The sequence below is a fragment of the Notamacropus eugenii genome, chromosome 5 (assembly GCF_028372415.1).
Source record: "Notamacropus eugenii isolate mMacEug1 chromosome 5, mMacEug1.pri_v2, whole genome shotgun sequence".
NCBI lineage: Eukaryota > Metazoa > Chordata > Mammalia > Diprotodontia > Macropodidae > Notamacropus > Notamacropus eugenii.
Genome location: NC_092876.1, coordinates 192,166,695 through 192,191,423, shown reverse-complemented (window position 1 = coordinate 192,191,423; position 24,729 = coordinate 192,166,695). Strand labels below are relative to the sequence as shown.

The following is a 24,729-nucleotide window of genomic DNA, read 5'->3' as shown; positions in this document are numbered from 1 at the left end:
CCAGAGAAGAAAAAGTAAGCTTGTGGGTTTTTTCCTTCACCATTTCATAGTGCAGCAAAACATGCAAAATAATTAATTCTCACTGTCTGATTTTCTCTAGTGTTTTTAAATATATACTGAAAGCATGAAAGAATGAACATAGTGTATTTATTTTGCCTCCTAATTACTAAACTAAAATGTACCATTAGGAATCTTTTTGTATCTCCAGCATACAAGTAGCTAGTATTATCATAAAGACTGGCTGCCATTGTATCGCCTTACCACCATTACTCATGTTACCCATGGGAGGATATAAGCTGAATAGGTTTAGAAATACAGCCATTCAAAGGAATTGTTCTTGCTCAAAAGTTCCATGAATGTTTCTGAAATAACATCCCTCCCTACTTCTCTTGAAGGAAGAGGGAAAATGGTCACATTAATGCCTGTAGCTTCAAAAATTCTGAAACCAGTTATGTTTCACAAATAGAAAAATGTTTTTAAAATGGGGAAATGTATTTTATTCTGAAAGGAATCAACTAATTTAAAGGGTAGACTGGAAAATTATGTGCAATATGCTTTGAACTAATATGTTGCATGATTTTTAGAACCTTCAGGGGCTAAATTTAACTTTTGATTTCCCAAACTTGTTCTGTGGCCCCCACATTTATAAATTATCTCATTTTACCATTAAAAAAATGTTTAGCTCTAACATCACAGGCTCTCTTTTGTTCCGCTTATCACATCCCATCATTTGCAATAGCAGGCTTGCTCCTCTCATCTTTTCCTTTGTGGATTCTTGGACTTGTGTGCTACATTTCTATGGTTAGGAAGAAAGAAATCAACACCTGGAAAGAACCTTCTAGAGGTCTCTGATCCCTGTACCTTTGCACTGGTTGTCCCCCATTTCCTCCTCACCTTTGCCTCTTGAAATCTGGTTTCTTTCAAAATTCAGGCAGGTGTCATCTTCTGCATGACATCTTTCCTGAACAGCTTCCCCAGGTGCTAGCGTCTTACCCACCCCTCCCCAAAGACCATACCTTTATTATGTACATGTTCTGTTTATATGCTTACGTTGCCACCCTCATTAGAATGCAAACTCCTCAAGAGGAGGGAATGTGTGTCATTTTTGTCTTTGTATCTGCAGTGCTTAGCATGATGCCAGCACAGTAAGCAACTCAATGTTTATTGATTGATACATGTATAGAAGAAGAGTACATCATGCCCTGTTTGTATAGTAGTGTACCAGTTTCACTTGAAAAGTAAGTGCTGATCAAAAGTAATATACCTTGAAACAAATGAAACAGCACTGAGAATGAAAAAACGTACCCTTCAAAAAAAAAAAAAAACCCCGAAGTCTCCTGAAGTCCTCACTTTTCCCAAGGCAATAAAACCCTGTAGATAGTGAAATATGCAAGGTAATCGATACCTGCTCTGCTGCCATATAGTTTATATGAATGTAAACCACATGCATATTTTATATTTCTATTTAGGACCAAGAATACAAAATCCTTTACTTAGAAAATGCCTTATAGCTGCAAAGAGTATTCAGCAAATATTTGTTGAGGCATCCACTCCATGTCTTAGGAGCTGATTGGAATATCTTCCATAGTAACAGTCAAGAATCAGTTTTTCCTGATCTATAAAGTAATTTGTCCAGTTCTTTCCCCTCCCCCCCCCCCCCCCCCCCACAGCTAGCCAACCTCATTGAGTAATATAAACTGGCACAGGAGCATTCCCAGAGATTGTGTGTTCCAGGAGATTTAGGGCAATCACAGTTTCATTTTTGTCTCTATCCCCAGTGCTTTGAACAAAGTAGTCAATGTTTGTTGAATTTTACCAGCTGACAGCAACAGTGACAATTCTGATATGAGGGGGACAGGCTAGTAGATAACATTGACAGAGGGGCAGGGCAAGGGGGTGCCATAACTGGATGACCACATTTTTGGTGACTCCTGAAAGACAGGATAGAGTAGCTTTGTTTGTTTAAGTCTGTACAATAAACTAGCTTTGTTTTTTCATTTGCATCTGGAATTAGAAATCTGTGCAGAAAGGAGGAAGGAATTTTATTAGAAGACAGAGCAAGTAACAAGTTTTCTAGATTTTCCTGGAAAACTGTCTTTGCAGAAATTTTAAGAGCTATCAAGTGACAAGTCTCATCCCTTCACACAGAGCCCCTCTGTTGCCTGGGGAGTGGGTATTTTAAAGAAAATTTTATGTTAAATAGACTGCTTTCCTGAAAGGAAGATAATGGGTATCTGTGCAGATCAGCTTGGGGAAAAGAGGACATTGTGCAAACAAGACCTGGTCCAACAAGAGGGTTCCTAGGCCCTTGTAATGCTGAATAGGAACAACTGTATCTGTCTGGTTTTTACTTCCATGTCAAGCAAAAGGATTTGGGAAACACTTTAATCATTGTTAAAAGGGGATAAAAGAAATCCCTTAAACCCAGAGCTCACTGTTTCTTCTAAACAGAAGAGTGTGGTTTTTGTTTAATTGCTGAAGGAGAAGATGCTTAAGTATTTTAGCAGTGGATTTTGCAGAAAGCTTCATGATTATGTGACCAGCTGTAAACACCCCAAGGAGGCAATTCAGTCTTTCCTTTCATTATATGAACTAATTGACTGTTTGGATTCTAGATGAAATTGTCTAGAAGCCTCTTCCTTTTTTTAAAAAAAAAATATTATTTTCTTAAGATTCTGAACTTAAACTCCAAATAAAACATTTCCATATACATAGTAGAACAGAAAAAAGAGGATTGTGTATGAAACTATGAATATCTTATATATAACTTGCTTCTTTTAAAATATAAAATAAATCCAATAGGTAACTTTTTTGGGGGGGGGAGAAGCAAGGTAGTTGGGGTTAAGTGACTTGCCCAAGGTTACACAGCTAGTAAGTGTGCCCAATGTCTGAGGCCGGCTTTGAACTCAGGTCCTCCTGACTCCAGGGCCAGGTGTTCTACTCACTGTACCACCTTTCTGCCCTAAGAGGTAACTTTCAAGGTTGTCCTCATTGACCTGCACTTCTCTCTGACCTTCCTGCTCTTCTCATCTCAATGCTTCAATGACCTTCTTTTCATTTTCTTCATTTTTAGATGACTATCCCTTCCCCCCATTTCTGCCAGATTAGAACAAAATTAAAACAAAACTCTGTAACAAATATACCTAGTCAAGCAAGCCACTAGGTGATACAGTGGTTAGAGCTGGACCTGCAGTCTGAAAGACCTGAGTTCAATTCCATCCTACTTGCTGGATCTATAACCCTGGGCAAGTCACTTAATCCTCTTTGGTTCAGTTTCTTCCTCTGTAAAATGATCTGGAGAAGGAAATGACAAACCACTCCAGTGTCTCTGCCAAGAAAATCCCAAATGGAGTCCCAGAGTCAGACAGGACTGAAACTACTGAACAGAAATAAATCAAGCAAAACAAATTCCATAGAAAAGTAGTGTCTTACTATGCATCTTAAGTCTATTGCCTCTCTGTCAGGAGGTGAATGGTATATTTGGTCATCAGACCTCTGGAATTGTGGTTGATACTTGCATCTATCCAAATCAAAGAGTTGTTTCTGTTAACTGTGGATGCTTCTTTCTAGTCAGTACCAAATTTTCGAGGCTCCCCCAAGTTAACAAGACTTAAGGCAAGAATAATTTCTCACCCTCATCTAGCTGCCTTGATGGTTCTTGAACCCTTGCCATGGCACTAAGGAAGATAAAGGGCATTTATGTAGTCATTAGCAGTAGAGTTAAAGACAGGTTATAACACAAGGAAACTGTCATTAGGATTGGAGCTTCTAGAGCTGTCTTTACAATTAACTAGCTCTGGCAAGTCACTCCCCCTTCTTGAGCCTCAGTTCTTTCATTTGTAAAATAATAGCATTGGACACATTTATTTCTGAAAGTTGTTCAATTCTGACTTCCCATATTTTTTAAAAAAATTTCATAAACCAGTGTTGTAATGCAGCTTCAATTTTGAAAGTGCCGCAGCACCTGGTGCTTCTGTCCAAGATGGGAAGAGGGTAGCAAGGCTAGATTGGCTAAAGACTGAGCTTTATCACATGTTGTTTTATAACGCATAATAAGATCCATATCCAGCCATTTTGCTGGCTGCATAGCAAGCAGCAACAATGGGAGGCTTACAAGGATGAAGTCCAAAAAATGCTTTGGTGGAAAAGGTGCAAAGTGCTGATGATTATAAACAACCCGGGGTGCTCACTGATTGGGGGGAGGGCAGTTTATTGGGGAAGTCAGACATCCTGGCTTCTGTCCCTGGCTCTCCTGCTGATAGGAGAAAGTCACTTATCCTCTCAGTGTTTCCGATTCTCCTATCATAAAGCAGGTCTAATAATTACCCCCAGCCTGTAGTAGGGTTTAGGTTTGAGTACTTGAGAGAAAATATCTGTTAGGAGAGTTTTGAGCCCCCACTGAAAGATCAAACACATGAAGAATAAGCCCCAGCCAACTGAGAGGAAAAAGGAGTGGTGAGGGAGAGAGGCATGGGAACTTAAGACTTGTACTTTTGGTTTCATAGTGCCTCAGTTTCTCCATACATACTCCCTCTCCCAACTAGTCATCCTAAAGAATGACAAAAGAGAGGGGAAGGGGAAAGGTAGTTCAGCAAAACTAACCAATACATCAACCAAATCTGCCATTTATATGTAATGTTCCCTACCCATGTTCCCACATCTGTGCAAAAAAGGGAGAGCATATCAGCGTACCACTTCTTTGGGGCTTAGCTTGGTCATTGTAATTTCATAGCATTCATTTTTCATTGTTTTGTTGTTGGAGTTCTTTCTATTTGCATCATTGTAGTTGCCACGTATGTTGTTTTTTTTGGTTCTGATTACTTTGCATCAGTTCATAGGAAAAGCTGTTGTTTTTTAAGGAGATGAAGTGCTAGGGAAAGGAAAGGTGGTACGGTGGTAGGGCAAACTGTTCTCATTGACTGGTATACTGTTAATAAAAGGATCCACATTGGGCATGAAAAATGCCAAGAGAAAGCCTTAGTTGTCCAGTAAGAGAAGAGGGATTAGAAGTTTACTGTGGTAAGGGATTGCATTTATGAAGAGGCTTGGTTTCCTTAGACCTAGAAACTGAAGAAAAGGAGTTTTTACCTTACAAAAATGAGGGAGATCCACCAAACCATAGTTCTGGCCAATGTGGGGGGAAAACCGGTTTAATATTGTTTTTTTCTGATTGTTGGTGAGTATTTAATGTATTCATTAATTTGAAGTTTATCAGGAAAATAGTTATTCAAGCATTAATTTAATTAGTCCTAAAGCATAGTAATGGATTTCTGATGAAAAAATCTAGATTATGTGACTTGTTTCACTTTAAAGCACAAGTTTGACCAGAAGCAAAAGTGACTACTTTAAAAGGTAGAATACCTTTAAAAGGTAAAAGTAGAGGGCTTGACAGTGAATCCAGTCAGAGGAAAATATATAATATAATTTTTAGAAACTGGTTGTTATTGTTATTCTGGTTGTGTCAATTCTTTATGACCCGTTTTTGGGTTTTCTTGGCAAAGATATTAGTTTATCATTTCCTTCTCCAGCTCATTTTACAGATGAGGAGACTGAGACAAACATGGCTAAGTGACTTGTCCAGAGTCACACAGCTTGTAAGTGTCTGAGGCCAGCTTTGAACTCATGAAGATGAGTCTCCTGACTCTAGACCTAGCACTCTATCTACTGTATCACCTAGCTACCCCTTAAGAAGAATATTAATTTTAATTTCTAAATATTTGCTGGAATGAGAATACTCCTTAAGACCTTATGATGGATTCAAATTGGTTTCTAAGTCCAATTTTCATAAAAATAGAAATCAGAAAAGAATTTGTATAGTTCTTATGTCTCATCCTAATATATAAAATCACAATCTAAAAGACAGATCCTTGAGGAGGTGACTATTAGTGCTACAAAAGGGTAGTCAGATCTCTTCCAAAGAACAATTTCTTCATTTCACTGAAAATTTGATGTGCAAAAATTAGATTTAAACATAGTTTTCTAGCTATGTGTATTTCTTAAAGGGAAACATACTTATGTAGGAGTCATGTTGAAATTAAAACCATGGTGATCAAGGGTCAATAATAAAGAGACTTTATTTTCACTTTGCAGAAAAAGAACACTAGGGTTTATCTGGTTTTGCTAATAAAACATCTGAAAGGTAGTATTATGGTAGATAGTGTTCTGAGTTTAGATAACAGTTTAAATGCTTTCTCTGCTACTTAATACTGGCATGATCTTGGGCAAATCCTAATTGCTCTGAGCCTCATAGTTTCTTCAACTCTCAAAGGAGAGCTGGAAACTGCAGTAGTTGCCCTCCGTAGTCACCTCCAATTCCAAAGCCTCTGACTCTGGATAACAGAACCCAATAAAGCCCAGGCGTAAAGGTTCCCTGCAAGTCAGGGTTACCAAATACAGTACACATTAATTTGTTGCTTCAGTATCTCTCCATGACATCACTGTTTCCCTTTGATATCTATTCTTCAGATCACACAAACATGTTATTTTCCCAGGAAACCCAGTTTGGTTGATTAATTGAGCTAAAGAAGTCCAAGGACAGTTTAAACACACTGGGCATTGGCTCAGTTCCCAAATGTGACTTCAGTTAAGTGTGCTCACCTCACTGTTGCTTAACTTTAATGTTTGGATGGAAGTTGTCATTCTTTTAACATATTTCATCTGTATTAAACAAATATATTTTTTTATCATGCACAGATGATAAGCCCAAGCTATATTCCAGATTGTCCCTTGTCCCACCAACAAAGAGTATGTCAATTACAGGTCTTACTCACCATTCACTTCTGTTATTGTAGGATTGGATTTCAGTGCCATAAATGCCCTGAACTCTTGAAGTGCCTCCAATCCTTAGCACAGTGCCCAGCATATAGTAGGCACTTAATGAATGCTTGTTGTCTTCACTTGACTCTAAGTAGGTGTCTTTCATTTTGCTATTTAAACCTCTCAGTTACTTTAATAGGAAATTTTTAGAATTACTTTCAGTTCCCAAGATTCTGACTAACTGCTTGATCCTTGCCATGCCTCTGGCGCCTAAAAATGAACATTTTTCGAATTTGTCAGATCTTTTTATCCCAACACAGTGTCTTCCATATAATGGACATTTATATAATGCTTGCTAAATAAATATTAATAGCATTTATATAGTACCTGTATACTGTGATAAGTGTTTTAAAAATATTATTTCATTTAACCTTCACAACAACCTTGAGAGAGAGGTGCCCTTATCATCCCTATTTAATAGTTGAGGAAATTGAGGCAAACAGAAGTTAAGTGACTTGGCCAGGGTCATTCAGCTGCCCTGAGCCTGAAACTGGATTTGAATTCAGGTCATCTAGCTCTCCAGGGCCCAACACTCCAGCCACTGTAACACTTAGCTGCCTCTAACTGGAGTCTGAATCCCCTACCTAGGATTTAGACAGCTGCTTATTAGGCAGCTCGGTGGCATAATGGATAAAATGCTGTACTCAGGAATTACGGAAGCCTGAATTTAGTCCTACCTCTGATACTTGCTAGCTGTGTGGTTTTGGGCAAATCACTTAAGTTTTCTTGGTCTCTGTCTTCTCAATTATAAAATGAAGGAATTGGCCTGTAAGGTTCCTTCTACCAGTAAATCTATGATCCCCTGTTTGGAGATAAGATAAAATATAGATTTTGGTTTTAAAATTCCCCTAAATTCCCAAAATTGAAAGATGAAAAGTCTTTGGACTTCTTTCCTCACTGACCCTTAAAATGGATATTTTCATCCACTTTTCACCTTTCTATGTATTGTCTTCCCCTTTAGAGTGGAGGGTCCCTGAGGGCAAGAACTGTCTGCCTTTTTGTTTCTCTTTCCCCAAGGGCAGTGCACTGTAAATAATGCTTGATAAACACTTGTTGACTTGAAACAGTACTTGAGTTAAGCTAACCATAACTTCTATAGTAGTTTGCAGGCATACCTCAGCAATATTACAGGTTTGCTTCCAGGACACCTCAATAAAGTGAGTCACACAAATCTTTTGGTTTCCCAGTGCATATAAAAGTTATATTTACACTCGACTATAATCTATTAAGTGTGCAATAGTATTATGCCTAAGATAACAATGTATATATCTTAATTAAAAATACTTTATTGCTAAAAAATGCTAACTGTTATCTGAGTCTTCTGTGAATTGTAATTTTTTTTTGCTGGTGGAAGGTCTTGCATCGATGCTGACGGCTGCTGATCAGGGTGGTAATGGCTGAAGATTGGGGTGGCCATGGCAATTTTAAAAAATGACAACAATGAAGTTTGCCCCTTTGACTCTTCCTTTTACTTGCACACTTAGAGGTCATTGTAGGGTTATTAATTGGCCCAATTTCTATTATTGGGTGGGGGGGAGAGAGAGAGAAGGACACTGGTTGGTGGAGCAGTCAGAATATACACAACATGTATGGATTAAAGTTGCATCTTACATGGGCACCATTTGTGGAGCCCAAAGACAATTACAATGGTAATGTCAAAGATCACTGATCATAGATCACTAAACAGATATAATAATAATGGGAAAAGTTTCAAATATTGCAAGAATTACCAGAATGTGACATAGAGAGACCATATGACATATGCTGTTAGAAAAATGGCGCCAATAGATTTACTTGATGCAGGGTTGGCACAAACCTTCAATTTGTAAAAACTACAATATCTGTGAGGCATGTAGAGCAACGTGGAATCAGCTGCAGAGTAACATGGCATCAGTTGAAGAGTAGATGCCTATTTATGTAGGCAGTGGGAGTTTCCTCGCTAGCTTCTCTCTTATATAAAGGAAATCATTGGTTCAGTTAAAAAAACAAAACAAAACCAGAAAACCAGTGTCCTGACATAATGGTTTCTGGTCATTCATGTTTATTGACCTTGCCTTCCCAACTGGACTGTAACTTCTTTGAGAGCAAGGGCCAGTTATCATACTTAGCATCATACTTAGCAGAAGCTCACTAATGCACCTGGCACATTGCAATGATAAAAATCATCAGAATTTGTTTTAGTCTGTTAACCAACTGGATGATAAAATAGAATAGAAAAACCAATAGAATAATAAAACTGAAAGACATCTTAAAGATCGTAGATTTCAAGCTTAAGGGAACCTTCGAGATCATTTTTCTCATAGCTTGCCCTAGAATCTATAGTTCAACCCACTCTATGTTATTGGTGAAGAAACTGAGGCCCATAGAGATAAAAGTTAGTGGCCATATGTCATACAAATAAAACCAGATGCTCTAATTTCAAATCCAGAGTCCCTTCTTCCTGTTACCTCCCTCTCTTCTGTAAGTGAGGCCCAGAGACATTTTATAGTGATTTACCTTAGATCACATAGCTAGTTAAACATTTAAGGGCTCTAAAAAAATTTCCCTCTCAGATTTCTGCTCTTGATCTGAAAATATTTACCAGTGTTCATAAATCTAATAAATCAGGTGATAGCCTATTAATTTTTTAAAAGTTTTTGACTTTTCCTTGAGTTGTCTTATAGAATGGATCAGTGTTATAACAATTATAAGGAGAAGCTTAAGGTAGTAGATTTTCTGGACATCCCTTGGATAAGAAATTAGGATTCTTGAGTATCCTAAACTGAGCTCTGGTTCTGCTACCATCTTTCTGTGTGACAAATCATTTTTCTTCTCTGGGCCTCGGTTGTGGGACAGACTCAACCAGTAGTGGTGTCAAACTCAAGTAGCAATGGGGGCCTCCAAATTGTATATAAAGATCCCTGCAGGCAACATATTGGTTTAGAAAACCACATGCTAACATTCTCTGTGTTCTGTTGTATTTTTATTTATTTTGTTAAGTATTTCCCAATTACATTTCATTCTGGTCCATGCCACATTCAGGGATCTAAGGCTATGTATTTGATACTAGGTAATCTTTAAAGGTCCTGTAAGGTTTGACATTCTATCATTATAGACTTACTTGGGGCCCTAACATTTTTCATGTTAGATTCTTCAAGGGAATTTATACTGAAGGCCTGGGTATAGAAGGGTTGCCTATATGGTGTATGAAGCTAAATGAATGAATGAAGAAGCATTTAAGCACCTACTCTATGTCAGTCTAGAGGCATTGTGCTATCCTTGGGGTACAAATGCAAAAGTGAAATAGTTCCTGACCTCACGGAACTTAAATTCTAATAGAAAAAGAACCACATATAGGGGAGCAGGGCCAGAGAAAGGAATTTTGGTTTGGAGAGTCATAAGGAATATGAGAACCATAAAAAATATGATTGTAGCAATCCACTTTCTAGAAGCAATTAATCAGATTACTGTTACTAGAGCAAACAAGGAGTGGAGAGGCTGGCTCCCACATTTGTACAGTAAGCTGTACATTCCTGATGTAAGGTTGGGGGGAAAGATGGGAGTATAATCTGGAGCCCAGTAGAGTATAGGATAACAAATTCGGAGCTGTAAGCAACCTGAGAGATCAGCTAGCCTAGCCTCCTTATTTTACAAATGAGGAAACTGAGTCCCAGGGAGGTTAAAATAGTAGTAAATGTTAAAGTTAGGATTTAAACCTTGGATCTCTGACCTCAGAGATACTATTTTTCTTTTCTACTGTACTATGTTGCATCCCATAATATAGCAGGTGAATCCCTCATTCACTGGACAATCTGGGTTCTAGAGTCCAAGTTTTACAGAACAAATCCTTTTCTTAATGGTATTTGTTCTGTGAAGTTTGGATTCAGTCAAAGGACTGCATTTGAGGACCTAGAGGGTCACATATGTGGCCTTGATGCTGCAGATTCCTCACCCCAGAAGACTGTTCTGTAGGATCACTATTTCGGGGCCTGAGAGACTGGGGACAATGCTGGCTAGAGCAGGGTAGATGGTCAAGATGTCCTCGTGGAACAGTCCTGTTTTCCCACTGGACTAGATTAATTAGATAACCTCTTAAGTTTCCTTCAGTGCTAAGATCTTATGGTTATGTGTTCATCCAGCACTCAAGTGTAGCCTTTAATTTCTATCTTCTCTACCTCTGATAGGGTTAAGCATATTTGACTATTCTGATTTTATCTGCTGTAGAAACTTACTGTGTTATTCCACATCATTAATCAGACCAGGTAAACAAAGCTGAACCCATTAAATGAAACCGGTGAATCCAAAATCAAATATTACCTACTGTGCAGATGAATGACATCAGCAGGGAGCTAGCTGGCAGCCTGATGGCTTCACAGCTGACTGATGGTACATCAGGAACACTTATTTTCATAGATGCCTTTGGGACAGGCATCTGTTTCTTGGTATCCCTTGTGCATATAGAAAATGAAGAGCTAAAGCTGGAAGGAACTTTAGAGGCCATTTACTCCAAACCCCTCATTTTATAGATGAGGACTCAGTGACTTGTCTTAGATTTACAGGGAGGACATGTCAGAGGCAAGATCTAAAACCAGAGCTTCTAATTCCAGAGCCAGTGCTTTTCCCACTCTACCAATCTACCTTGCCGCCATATCCTGCCATAGAATTTAGATTAATTATTGTCAGTTGAACTCTTTTAAACTGAGACCCCCAAGAAGTTACATGAGACGTCCAAGGCCAAACAGGAGGTGGCAGACACTGACTGTGTAACTATCAATAACTCAGGTAACCTCTCAACCTCAGTTTTCTCATCAGTAAAATGGGAAAGATAAAATCTACACTAATCAGCATTATATAGATTTGCTCTACTGGTATTCTTTTCATTAGCTAGTTTGCATCTTAGTTATTTGTATGGGTATGTTTTTAGATAAATTATTATCAGCAAAGCTTAATAGTCTTTTATTAAGGATGTCGTCATAGGCCAATCCAAAAGGGATATCAAATCCACAGTAGGGTAGTTTTATTCTAAGGCTATTTTCTTTTGGTTGTTTCTTGTGGCTTGACTTTTAAAAATGAATTGTACGTCTTTAATTGAAGATTCTGTAGAGGTTCTCCAAGTCTGATGACGTGTTGTGTTTTTGAAATGTAAAATTAATTACGTTGAACACAAACTTCCTGGTCTACTTCCCTAGAAACTGCCCCTTAAGCCAAAGGAAGTTGGAACTGCAAAATGATACCTGGCAAGGCCTTGCAGGGCAAAACAGCAAGAAATGAACATATCTCAGTTTTCCAAACATGTGAGTGTGATTTTTAAAGAAGGTTTTCAGAATGTCGGCATTTATAAGAGACAACCAGAGAGGACTGACATCATTTTATGTCATTCTTCACACACAAAAATTGATGAAATGGGTAGAGGTGGGATTACCAGTCTGCTCCAGTGTGGCTAAAACACAGGTAACACATTAAACATGGAGGAAATTCTAGTCCCAAGTCTGTCATAGGTCCCAGTATGCTTTTAAGTAAATTGCCCAACCTTTCTATAATAATTATCATTTATATAGATAGGACTCTAAGGTTTGCAAAGTGTTTTGCATCATTAGCTTATGCCAGATGTAGTTAGGTGTCACTGGGGGTAGAATGAGGAATTGTGAGTCAGGAAGACCTGAGTTTGAATCCTGCCTCAGACTCACTGTTGACCCTTGGAAAGTCCCCTAACCTCAAAGCCACCATTTCCTTATCTGAAAAATGGGGATAATAATAGCACCTTCCTAACAGGACTGTTGAAAGTTCAAATGAGATAGCATGTACACAGCTTAGCAAACTTTTGTGTGCTATATAAATCCCATTATTTTTGTTTAATCTGCGCCACAACCCTGTGAAGTCAGTGTCATGGTTATCTCTGTTTTATGTGTGAAGAAAAAGAGAGATTAGGTTATTTTCTCTATGTAAACATCTCAGGTAGAATTCGAACCCAGGTCTTCCTGACCTTAGGTCCAAGGCTTCATCCAAGGTCTGTGGTGCCTCTCCTCACCAGCTTCAGAAACCTTAAATTAAGGATAGGCATACTGACTTGCTCTCTGTGGACTTTAGTAGGAATTCCTATGAACGATAGGGAAAGTATTCATTGCTAAATAAATAGTATCATAAATTAAGTGTACAAGTGCTATGGTTTCATTGTATTTTTTAATCAACCTGAATAAACAAAGATTTAGTATCCATGTTGGTTAAGTGATAATATATTTCAAGTCTTAGTGCAGTTTAAAGCCATTAAAAGTTCTTTTCATTACTGAAATTCTCCATAAATAATACTCTTGAAATCATCTTTTTGGTATTCTTATAGGGCCTGGAGTCAGGAATACCTGAGTTCAAATCTGGGCTCAGACATTTATTAGCTGTGTGACCCTGAGCAAGTCACTGAACCCTGTTTGCCTCAGTTTCCTCTTCTGTAAGATGAGCTGGAGAAGGAAATGGCAAACCATTCCAGTATCTTTGTCAAGAAAAACCCAAATGGAGTCACGAAAAGTCAAACACAACTGAAATGACAACAAATTCCCATAGGGCTACCAAATCACCTTTCTTTCCCATCTTGTAAAACAATCAAGTAAGTGGCTTACACAGCCAAAGGTATGTTACTTTGTTCTTAATCTGTTGACCATTTGGGGCATCAGACATGATAAGCGAAGTCCCTTAGTCTGAAAACTGAATGAAGATCACTGAAATTGACAAACTAAAGCATTTTTGTAAGAGGAGTTCCAAAAGAGGTTGACTTCTTTTGCCCTTTTTAATTTTTCTAAGTGGTTGTTTAACTGAAATGATTTTTTCTTTTCTCTGGTGTGTAATTGTTGTTATACATTAACTTAATGCCAGGCAACAGTCAGCACCTGCAAATCACACTGGTGGTTTTTGTGTTCTGTGGCAATGGGGCAAAGTTCGGAGCCCTGATAATGTCATGCTCTGGATTCCACTCCCACGAACAACCTAACTTAGAAAATCATACCGACTACAATGTGATTTCATTAATGGCTGTGGAAAGATCTTAAAAGGTATTGTGTGTGTCTTTGTGGTTCTTTATGAATCCATTAAGTGTTTTACTTGTTTTAAGAAGTTCATGGTTAAAGAGGAATCTATGAACTTCTTGTGATAGCAACTATGGGAATGCTTAAGAAGAGATTCCTGCTCTTCTTTAACACCTTGGAAATGTCGACTTTTACCAAATTGTTTCCTAGGCTGGGGATTGCCTACTGCCACCTTTAGAAGTAATATGTCTGATATTTTTGGAAAAATGGTGAATGTTGTTTTAATTGCATTGAGGTATCGCTGCTGCTGACCTTGAACCGGTTTTATAATTTCATTTCTATCAGACTAGGCTATGAAACCTTTTCAGATGAGCAGATGGATAATAGACATTCTTAGTAAATGGAGATGAAGGCACTCAGCTGTTAAATGTGTCTGCAACAAAAAGTAAATGTGTTACAGAATTTAAGTCATTTAGAATTGTCTTCATTGGATATTTTGGTTGTGGTTAGTACTCCTGTCTCTTTTTGATGGAGTTGAGGGAAGAGAGAGATGGTGGAATTTCTGTAATCCTGATGCATTTGATTGAAGTTTGTTAACATGGTGTTAATACTCCCTGGAGAGCCATTTTACAGGAAATAAACTTTTGCACAGAAATTAAGGGAGTGAAAATTTTAAGAAGCCAAAACAAATTAAGGTTTTTGCACTGCTTTTTTGAAATCTCTGGCCTTTGTGGACAATGAATCAATGTTAACAGCATTAGGTGTGTGATTACATATATTGATATTTTACCTTAAGTAATGTCAATTTCATTTCAGAAGTTTTAACCATAATTCTCATTTAACGCAATAGTTGACCTGGGGTTTTTTCTTTCATTAGAGAAAGAATGGTTAGATAATTAAAAGTTAATAATTGGATAGATTTACATAAAAAGAAATTAATAAATGAGATTTTTCTTGTTAATAATAGCTAACATTTATATAGTGCTTAGTATACGATTATTGTCTCATTTGATCCTCGCAAGAACCCTGAAAAGGTAGGTGCTTTTACTGTCTGTTTTTCTGATGAGAAACTGAGGCAAACAGATGAAGACAAATTAAGTATTGCAACAGATTTAAGTGAATTGCTGAGGGTCACATAGCTAAAAAGTGCCTGCGGAGAGATTTTAACTCAGATCTTCCTCATTCCAGGTCCCATGTTTTGTTGATGCACTCCAACTATAGCTGTACTGCAAGCTAGTTGGCCAAGTATCATTATTATTATTAAAATTATAATGAATCATAAAATCTTTGAGTGGAAAGCTCCAAAACTTTCTACATTTTCCAGAAGTTCCCCTGGGAGATCTCTTGTCCAACACCTTGATTTTACATAAAAGGAAACTGATGTTAAAAGTGACTTAGCCAAGGTCACATGGCTGGCTAGTGTAGTGGCAGTGCTAGGATTAGAATGCATATCTCTCACCTTTCTGTCCAGTGGTCTTTCTGCTACATCTGACTGCTTTTCACTATGGTATTATCTGGCTATCTAAGTTCTTGTGCAGTGTGAATTGAGTCCTTGAGTGATAGTGTGCTCAGAACTTCCAGTGATGATTGTCAACATCACAAGTTCCAGTCTTTGTTACTGGCTCTAGAGACAGGAGACCTTCCTGATTATTCACTCCACTGGTAAACAGGGTATAGAGAAAAAAGAGGCTTCTCCCCCTTTCCACTTCATTTGAAGAGTAACCTAATGTAGGTCAGACATGTAGGTGTAAGTTTGTGCAAAGGCAGTTGAGTCATAGCAACAAAGAGACTTTTATCCACTCTTTCCCAGCAAAGGGGCTATTCTAGCCAAAATTGGGATCGATGTTCTGTCCCTTCATAAGGAAACCACTTGTTTTCCCTGAAGTAGCACATATAAGGAACCAACTATCATGCTATAAACGATGTGCTGCCATCCTCAGGATGGATTAAGGATGATTAAACTATTAAAAAACAACAAAAACAAACCTCCTATTATTTATCTCCAAGATGGGACATTTAACTTATTAATAGCCTAGTAGGGTGCTTAAGAGAACCAGGGATGGTTTAGCCTGGAGGTGAAAGATTTGGAGAAGAGAAGACATGAAAACTATCTTAAAGTACTTGGAAAAGTCACTTGGAAAAGAGAAAAGACTTGTTCTGCTTGGTCCCAGAGGACAGAACTGAGACCAATAAGTTTGGCTGAAAAGATGTAAATTTGGATTTGATGTAACATTTCCTAAACAATTTCCTAAACAATTACAATCACTTTAAAGGGAAATAGGCTTCCTTGGGAGTTGGTGGCATCCTCCTCAACGGAGGTCTTTAAAAAAGAAAAGTTGAATGACCACCTGCTGGATATGTTGTAAGGGGCATTCTTATGGTTGTACAGTTTGAACTGTCTGAACTCTAAGTTCTCTTCTATCTCTTGAGATTTGATGAAGGTGATAAGGAATGGGTAGTGTATTATAATCATTTTGCTAATACAGAATCATCTCTCCTGGCATTCTCAGTCACTGGTAGAGCCAGATCTCTAGTACCCAGGGCTCTTGGTTGTCCAGTGACTGAGTTCTAAGGATACTTCATGTTATATTTAACTCTAAAATGTCTTTATCAATATGTGACTAGTGGGGGAAGAAAATGGTCGGAGAAAAGGCACTGAAAGGTCCTTTTAGAAAAGTGGGGTTTCAAGATAATTAATGGTCTTCAGCCAGCTTGAGGATGCTCCCAAACACAAGCTCTTTAACTTTAGCAAGCATTGGATTTAGAGTTGGAGGACCTAGTTGAATCTGAGCTCTGATACTTGCTATGATCTTGGGCATTTCATTGAATTTCCTCATTCCCTTCTCACATTAGCTGTTAGGATATTCTGTTTACTGAGAGCTGTGTGCCAGTCATTTGTTCATTTGACAAAAAGATGAGTAAGAATCAGTTGTTGCCCTCAAGGAATTTATAGTCTAGTATAGGAGAGGTAAGGCCAAGTCTACTTGGCAGATTTACTTGGCAGATTACTCGGGTAATGTGTGATAAATGCCACAAGACAGGTCCAAGCAAAATGCTTAAAGCACAGGTCTGACCATGTTATTGCCCTGCTTTATAAGCTCCAGTGGATCCCAGTTATCCATCAGATCAAATCCCAACTTCTCTGGTGGGCATTTAAAGCCCTTCACAACTTGATACCCACCTACTTTCTTATACATTACCCCCTTCACAGTCTAGCTAAACTTCCTGTCTTGTCGTTCCCTCCGGCAGCTGATATTCTATTGGGGACCACAAAATGGAAGCATATGAATTAAAAAGATAAATGCAAGGTAATGAGGGGAAGGGGAAGAGAGGTTCAGAAAAATTGCATGTTGAAAGTGGCGTTTAAACTGTTGGAGAAGGCTAGGAATTCAAAACAGGGGAAAAGGAACCGTATTCCAGGAATAGCAAGAGAATAACCTTTCAAAGACATGGAAATGAGAGATTCTCTAAGGTAGCGGTTCTCACCCTTTCAGTGGTTCTTTGAGGTCAAAACTATTTTTATAGTAATTAAATTAATGACTAAGATGGTTTAATTTCTAATATGTCAAACATTGATAGCCAAACCCCACATATACATAAGCTCATTGAGGGGCAGGTCTTCAATAATTTTAAAGATTATCAGAGGGTCCTGAGGCCAAAAACGTTTGATAAGTGTTGCTTTAAGCCTGGAAATGTAGATAGGAACCAGATTGTGAAAGGCTTTAAATGCCAAACAAGAGATGTTTGTATTTGAATCTAAAGTTGTCCCCATGCCTAGCACAGTCCCAAGGAACACAGTAGGTGCTCAATAAATGCTTATTGTTTGATGGTGCAATTTTCGGATTTTATTCATTTTGTTGTTCCAGTTTGGGTGCTTAGGATAGAACATTTTTTTCTCGTGGTGTGCATTTTGGTGAAGAAGCTTTGTAACATTTTGGGGTTTGGTGCAACTAGTGCAGCATTGTCTGAAAATAGTCACATTTGAGGAATCTTATTGTAAATAGGCAATATTTTTCTTGGGATTTTATGTAAAGCATCCTCCATGGCACCAGTGGCACCTTAAGCTGAACATATATCTCCCTGTAGTCAGTAAATAAGCCGTGTGCCCTGTGGGCCCCTGGAAAATACTTCCTGGCTGACCAGTCCTGCTAGAAGATGAATGCCAGCTGTATTCATTTCAAGTGGGAATCAAAGTTGTTGATATCTGAAATCTGAACTGTATTCTGGCCAAATAATTTGTACAATGGGAAGAAAGCAATGTAATCAAGGACTTGGTAATTACCACTGCCACCCCGCCCTTGATTTCTACAATAGTGTTTTCAGCAATATTCTCATTTATAAGCTCATTAAGAGGAGGAATTGTTTTATTACTTGTATCTGAATGCATGATACCTGGAACATGGTGGGTACTTAATAGATGTTTATTAGTTGACTTTTGCCTTTGTGGAAGCCTACCTTTTATATTCTGAAAAGGAGCCATCAACCATCTATACCCTGAGATGTGAAAGGGAAAATATCCATGATAAAGATGACTTCTGCACTGATAGGGATCCAGTGGAGCCAACTGGAAAACCCAACATGTTCATTTTTTACCAGACTTGTCTTCACATAGGTATAGGGAGTTCTCCATGAGAAATTTCCGTTGCCAATAAAGATCAACACCTCATAGTCTTAGAGTTTCCTGGACCACTGAGAATTTTAGATGGCTTCTTCAAGGTCACAGAACCAGTATGTGTCAGAGAAGAGAATTGAACCCGAATCTTCTTCACTCCAAGATTGACTCTCTCTGCATTATCCTATGCTGTCTCTCCCAATATAGCTAACTTTCCTTTTTGCAGGCATCGATTACTGATTGAGCATGTGGATTTTTCAGGACTCTTATTTCTTCTCATCCCTCCTGTGCCTGCCTTTTGCTTTATACATACATACATACAGACAGACAGACAGACATACGTATATATGTATATATTTGTATCTTCACTAGAAGGAAGGTAAAGGAAAGAAACTAAATTGTAATGTTCCCAGAATCCTAGGACAGTTTGAAGCTTTTGAAGCTTTGGGAACAACCAGAATGTTAAAGCTTCATTATATCTGTGGGCTTATCTGTGTGGGTACTCCCTCCATTCTTGCACAGATTCTGTCTATACCTTCTCCTACATGATTTTGGTCCCTGTCCTCTCATATTTTCCTTTTAAAATGTTTTGCTGATGTTTTTGCTTTGTATCACTGTAATTTCCCAATAAACCCACCAAAGAAAACTTCCCTTGTAACAAATAAATATGGTCCAGCAAAGCAAATCCATTCATTGAACATGCCTTTTAAGATATGCCTCTTCCTGTACCTACTGCTGAGAGAGTAAGTGTAAATAGCAATTGTTTCTGTTTTAACCAGAAACCCTGAAGGTCTTTCCCCCTCCCTGACTGATTTTTTTTTTGAGCAGGTAAAAGAGGCCATTCTTTGCCTCATTTCTTACTTAGCCTTAATCACTGAATGGGCTTTGCCTCAGTCAAACTGAGACCTGGGAAAGACCTTAGCTTACAAAGACCATGGTCTCCCCCTGTGTCCTGGTCTATCTCCATTGTCTTGATCTATGTCTTGCCGCTGAACCCAGGTGGTTCTGAAGGAGAAAGTGAGGCTGGTGACCTTGCACAGCCTTGCCTCACTTATGTCCAGTTTACTTGTCATGGTCCTCTTTGAGAATGAAGGACAAATGACAACAACACCAATCTATCAACTTTGCATCTGCTGCTCTGCCTGGTTTCAACTCCAAGATTGCCCACCTAGGATAAGCATATCACTTCTAATCTTATCACTGTGCAGCTGTGCAGCTCGAATGATAAGCCTTGATTGATACCATCTCCCTTAGTCTCCTCTGCTCTGATTAAAGCTCTGGAGGGTGGAGTACCAAACTCCTCCCAATGCCTTCCTTTATAGAAGGCAGAGACTGGACTCAGCTCACTTCACTTTACATCTATTATTCTTCCTGGTTTTAACTCCACAGAACTATACGCCCCCCCGAAGTACCCCATGGTGTCCCATACTGTTCCCTCCTGCTTTTTTGTGTTTCCTTTTTTGTGTTATCTCTACCCCCATTAGATTTAAAGTTCATTGAGGGCAGGAATTGTCTTTTTGTTAATTGTATCTCCAGCATTTACCCCAGTACCTGGCACATGGCTTTTAATAAGTGTTTAGCGGACTGGACTGGATTGACTCCACAGAGAAAGCTTGGAATGAATGATTTGTCAGCCTGGGAGTTTAAATGACCAGAGTTCAAGTCCTTCTTCTGACATATATTGGTCCTGTGATCCCAAGGAGTGGGGAGGCAGCTCTCTAAGATTGTAAATCGAAGAGCAGTTGACAAACTGTGTAGATTGAAAGACTTTCCTCACCTAGAATTCCATAAACCAAGGAGATCACAGGTCCAGTACAATCATGAGTCCCCTCCAGCTCATTAGCTTTACTTAAGGTCTGCAGACATGTTAAAGTAACTTGTCCATTGGTTATTGTGTTGGACTCTTTGTGACCCTATTTGGGGTTTTCTTGGCAAAGATACTGGAGCAGTTTGCCATTTCTTTTTTCTGGCTCATTTTACAGATGTGGAAATGGAGGCAAATAGGCTTAAGTGACTTGCCTAAAGTCACACAGCTTCTAAGTGTAGTGAGCTTCTAAGAGTAGTGTGTCTAAGTGTCTGAGGCTGGATTTGAACTCTGGTGGTCCTGACTCCAGGCTCAGTACTCTATTCAAAACTCCACCAAGCTGCCTGTTTGTCCATGCCAAATGATTTAAATAGTTACAAATTGCCCCTAATCTCATTCCTCCTGCCCCGTGGACCTTAAATAGCCTTTACCTTTTTGTCATGTACATGAAAGATGATTCTCTGTGCCCAGGCATTCTGCAGGATTCATCGATTCTCTCAGTGTTTCTTACCTCTATTGGATTCTTGACAGTATCTTAATAATAAGTAACTAATGACTTTTATTGAAGGCAGAAAGGAGATTTAGGATTGAAGTATAAAAAGTTTAAATTCAGGTATTTGAAAATTTGGAGATTTGCAAGACTGAGAGGATGTCCAATAAGTCAGTTGTATGGGTTGGAGTGAGAGCTAGGTGGAACAATGGATGGAATGCTGGACCTGGAGTCAAGAAGACCTGAGTTCAAATCCTATTTTATACAGTTACTAGCTGTGTGACTTTGGACAAATCACTTGACTTTAATCAGACTCAGTTTTCTTATTTGTAAAATAAGGATAATAATAGTACCTACCTCATAGGGTTGTTGTAAAGATAAAAAAAAAATCTGTAAAGTATTTTGTAAACAAACCTAAAGCACTATGGAAATGCTAGCTATTTATTATTAGGAGTGATTTGGGGAGAATAAACAAGAGAAGAGTTAGACTGTGGGTGTCAGTAGGGAACTGATATTTCCTCTTAAATAACTTTAATATAACTCTTAAATAACTGTTTTTACCTCTTTAAAAAAAAGTTTGCTTTGTCTAATTATCAACAATCTGCAAGCAACCAATGTTTATGAAGTACTTTCTATGTGCAGAGGACTGTGCTATGTAGTAGGGGCAAATAAAAGAGCTTAGTTAACACAGTCCTTGTCTTCTAGGAGTTTATAGTTTGGTAACTGTATAAAGGGTCTGGTTTGTAGACAATATGAAAATATTCCATACAAGCCTTTAAGCATTCAATATCTGTTATAGAGAAATTGGTATAGTGAGATAATTGAAGGAAGAGACCATTGATGGGATAATTACAATAAAATCTTTTTCAGTGAGATCAATAAAAATGAGAGAATATTGAATAATGGAACGATGGTTATGAGATATAGAAGTCATAGAAATGGGGCATTTTAAGTAACATTACTTAATTTCAAGTAAAGTAAACAACTTTGAAGCAGTAGTAGATGTATAGAGAATGGAGAGAGAGGAGAGAGAAAAATACAGAAAAGGAAGCTAGGGAAGAGGGACAGGCAGAGAAGCAAATCCTTTCATTTAAGTTTTAGATGAGATAAGACTAGGAGATTATGTATTGATACATCTATTCAGTCCATTAACAGCTATTTATAGAGAGTGTGCTACATGTACCATATAAATTAAGTGCTTTGGAAGATATGAAAGAAATGTAAGCTCACAAGATAGTAAGGAAGAGAAATCTAATACATGAAACAATAAGTATAACAATTGAATGCTAAATTATTTGTAGTTTAATAATTTTTAAATTATTAAATTGTTAGCATCAAAGGGAAGTTGAAAAAAATTTTTGGTTATGTTTTGCTTTGAAAGTTAGTTTTGGGAAAGTGAATTAATACTGGCACAATATCACTTTATTACAATCAATAGACCTTTTTTCTTTTTAGTATTCTAAGAGTCTTTCATAGATAGTTATGAGTTAAGTAAATGAATCACTACATGGGAGACAGTAGTAGAAACAAAGGCATGATCACTGATGGACCAGTCAGCCATAGCTAAGACATACTGGCACATGTAAACTATTGGGAAATTAGAGTCCTAAGATGAAATTCTATGAGACCTCAGGAATCTACAAACTCTTGGAATATTAAAATCCTGGACAGTTCCTAGCTCCTGGATTCTGGTTCTAGACTGTTACTTTTGGTCCATTGAGAGTATCCAGGGAAGGAAGAACTCCAGTGAGATGTTTTCTGCAGCAGTAAAAGTCTCATGTGAAACCAACTCATCCTGCGCTATATCTCAGAAACTACTTTATGCTCTAAATCCTAAAATTTGTATTTTGGAAGATTAGTTCACAGAGTACTTTTCTTGCTCCTGAATCACGATAGAGGTTTGATTTGCCGAGAAAGTACATCTCTTCCTAGTGCTTGATTAGGCATTTGGGCACAGGGTATATAAAGTCTTTAGCAATTGATTAATTAATGGCTATATATGTAATTTTTTTTAATGAAATTTATAAATGTGGAGTAAGACCATCCATCCTCTCTATGAGAATCAGAGTTAATGAGGCCATTGTACTCTTTTCCTCTTTTCATAGATTTTCCATGGGGGTGAAGACGGTAGGGACTGGACAAGGGGAGAGAAGAAGTACAGTATATGTACCATATGCCAGCAACAGCAGAATTTAACTAGTTAGGAAGAGAGGATCTTGAGAGAAAGCTGCATTATATAGAAGAATGTACAAAGAATGAAGTGTGTTTCTTGGCATCTTTATGGGTTATTCTGGTTTTAGGTCATACTTAACCTTTCTTCTCACTATAAATTCGGTTCTTAAAAAATAGAAGCCACTGTTTGTAGTGGCGGTAGTGGGGAAGGCGGTGAGAAGGAGAAAGGGAGAGGGGTCTGTTCTCTGTAGTATAATTAATTTTAATGACTTGACAAGGCACAGTAGTCTTGTAATTCAATAATCCCAGTAGGGCAATGATTAAAATCTGACACAAAATGCATCCATAAATAAGAATGACAGAAGCACACCAATGTGAATGTTGGCATTAAAATCTGGTTCAGCCTACAACAGTCAGTAATGAACCATGCTTGACTTTGATCTAAAATCATTGTTTCCTAGCAGAGTTCTAAAAAGGGTCCAGGTTTTTATCTTAAGCTGATAAATTATTGGGATTTTCCCCCCCAGAAGAGACCTTCGATATCTTCTAGTTTAACTTAGTCATCTGATGGGGAAACTGTAGTATAGTGGAATAAAGTGAATTCAGCTCAGATTAGATAAAAGAGGGAAACAACAATTTGAGAGATCAAGGACAACAGTATAAGGAAAGAATGTAGGATGGGGTCCCTTTTCAGCTTTCTGACAGCCTCCTTTCCTCCTTCCCACAGTGTGGGAGTATGGGGCAGAGAATTAAATTTTTTACACTGATAATTTTTTTACCATCAGTGTCATGTATTAGATAGAAGACCTGGGTTTGAATCCCATCTCAGGCACTTAGTAGCTGGGTGGCCTTGGACAAATGACTTATCCTTCTGAGTCTCAGTTTCCTAATCTTTAAAATGGTGATGGTCATAGCCACCTTCCTCAAAGGATGCATGTGAAGAGTTTCACAAAGCCTGATATCATTATGTATATGTGAGTTATTATTACTATTAGAGATAATAGCATATAAATAGATTATATATTTTTTATATAGCAGATGACTGATACAAGGCATTTAGGCATGATATAAAGAAAAAACTTCCCAACAATCAGACTTATTCAAAAATGGAAGGGCTGCCTCATGGGTTTCCCTCACTGGAACTGTTGTTACAGTCATTCATGTCATGTCTGACTCTTCATGACTTCATTTTGGGGGTTTTTTTATTTTTGGCAAAGATCCTGGAGTAGTTTTCCATTTCCTTCTCCAGCTCGTTTTACAGATGAAGAAACTGAGGCAAATAGGATTAAATGAGTTGCCCAGAGTCAAACAGTTAGTATGTGTCTGAGGCTGAATTTGAACTCAGGTCTTCCTGACTCTAGGCCCAGAGCTCTATCCACTGCACCGCTTAGCTGCCCAGGTGTTATTATGATACCCATTTTACAGTTGAGGAAACTGAGGCAGATGGGTTAGGTGATTCACTCTACGTCACACAGCTAGTGTGTGTCTGAGCCTGGATAATTATAATAATGATAGCTAACATTTATATAGCGCCTGCTCTGTGCCAGGAGCTGTGGTAAGTACTTTTTACAATTATTATCTCATTAGATCCTCAGGACAACCCTGAGCAGTAGATGCTATTGGTATCCCCATTTTACAAATAAGAAAACTGATGCAAACAGAGATGGAGATGAAGTGACTTGCCCAGAGTCACACATTGAATAAGGATGAGACTGGATTTGAACTCAGGTATTCCTTCGTCTTCCAGGCCCAGGGCTCTGTCCCTTTGTGCAGTCTAACTTCCTGGAATGAGTCATGAGCTTTTCAAGGAGGTAGCAACTGATATTCAGTCTTAGTATGTAAC

General features: G+C 38.2%; 1 protein-coding gene across 5 annotated transcripts in view; it reads left to right on the top strand.

The window, feature by feature from the left end:
* The window catches only part of SPATA13 (spermatogenesis associated 13), a 362,537-nt gene that overhangs the window by 225,036 nt on the left and 112,772 nt on the right, over positions 1-24,729 (top strand). The window contains exon 1 of one of the 5 annotated variants that reach the window (XM_072611738.1): positions 1,671-13,835. The exons of the other annotated variants lie outside the window; for them this stretch is intronic. The gene's annotated coding sequence lies outside the window, so the exon portion shown is untranslated. Of the gene's footprint in view, positions 1-1,670; positions 13,836-24,729 lie in introns of those variants that run through there. 5 annotated transcript variants of the gene reach the window in all.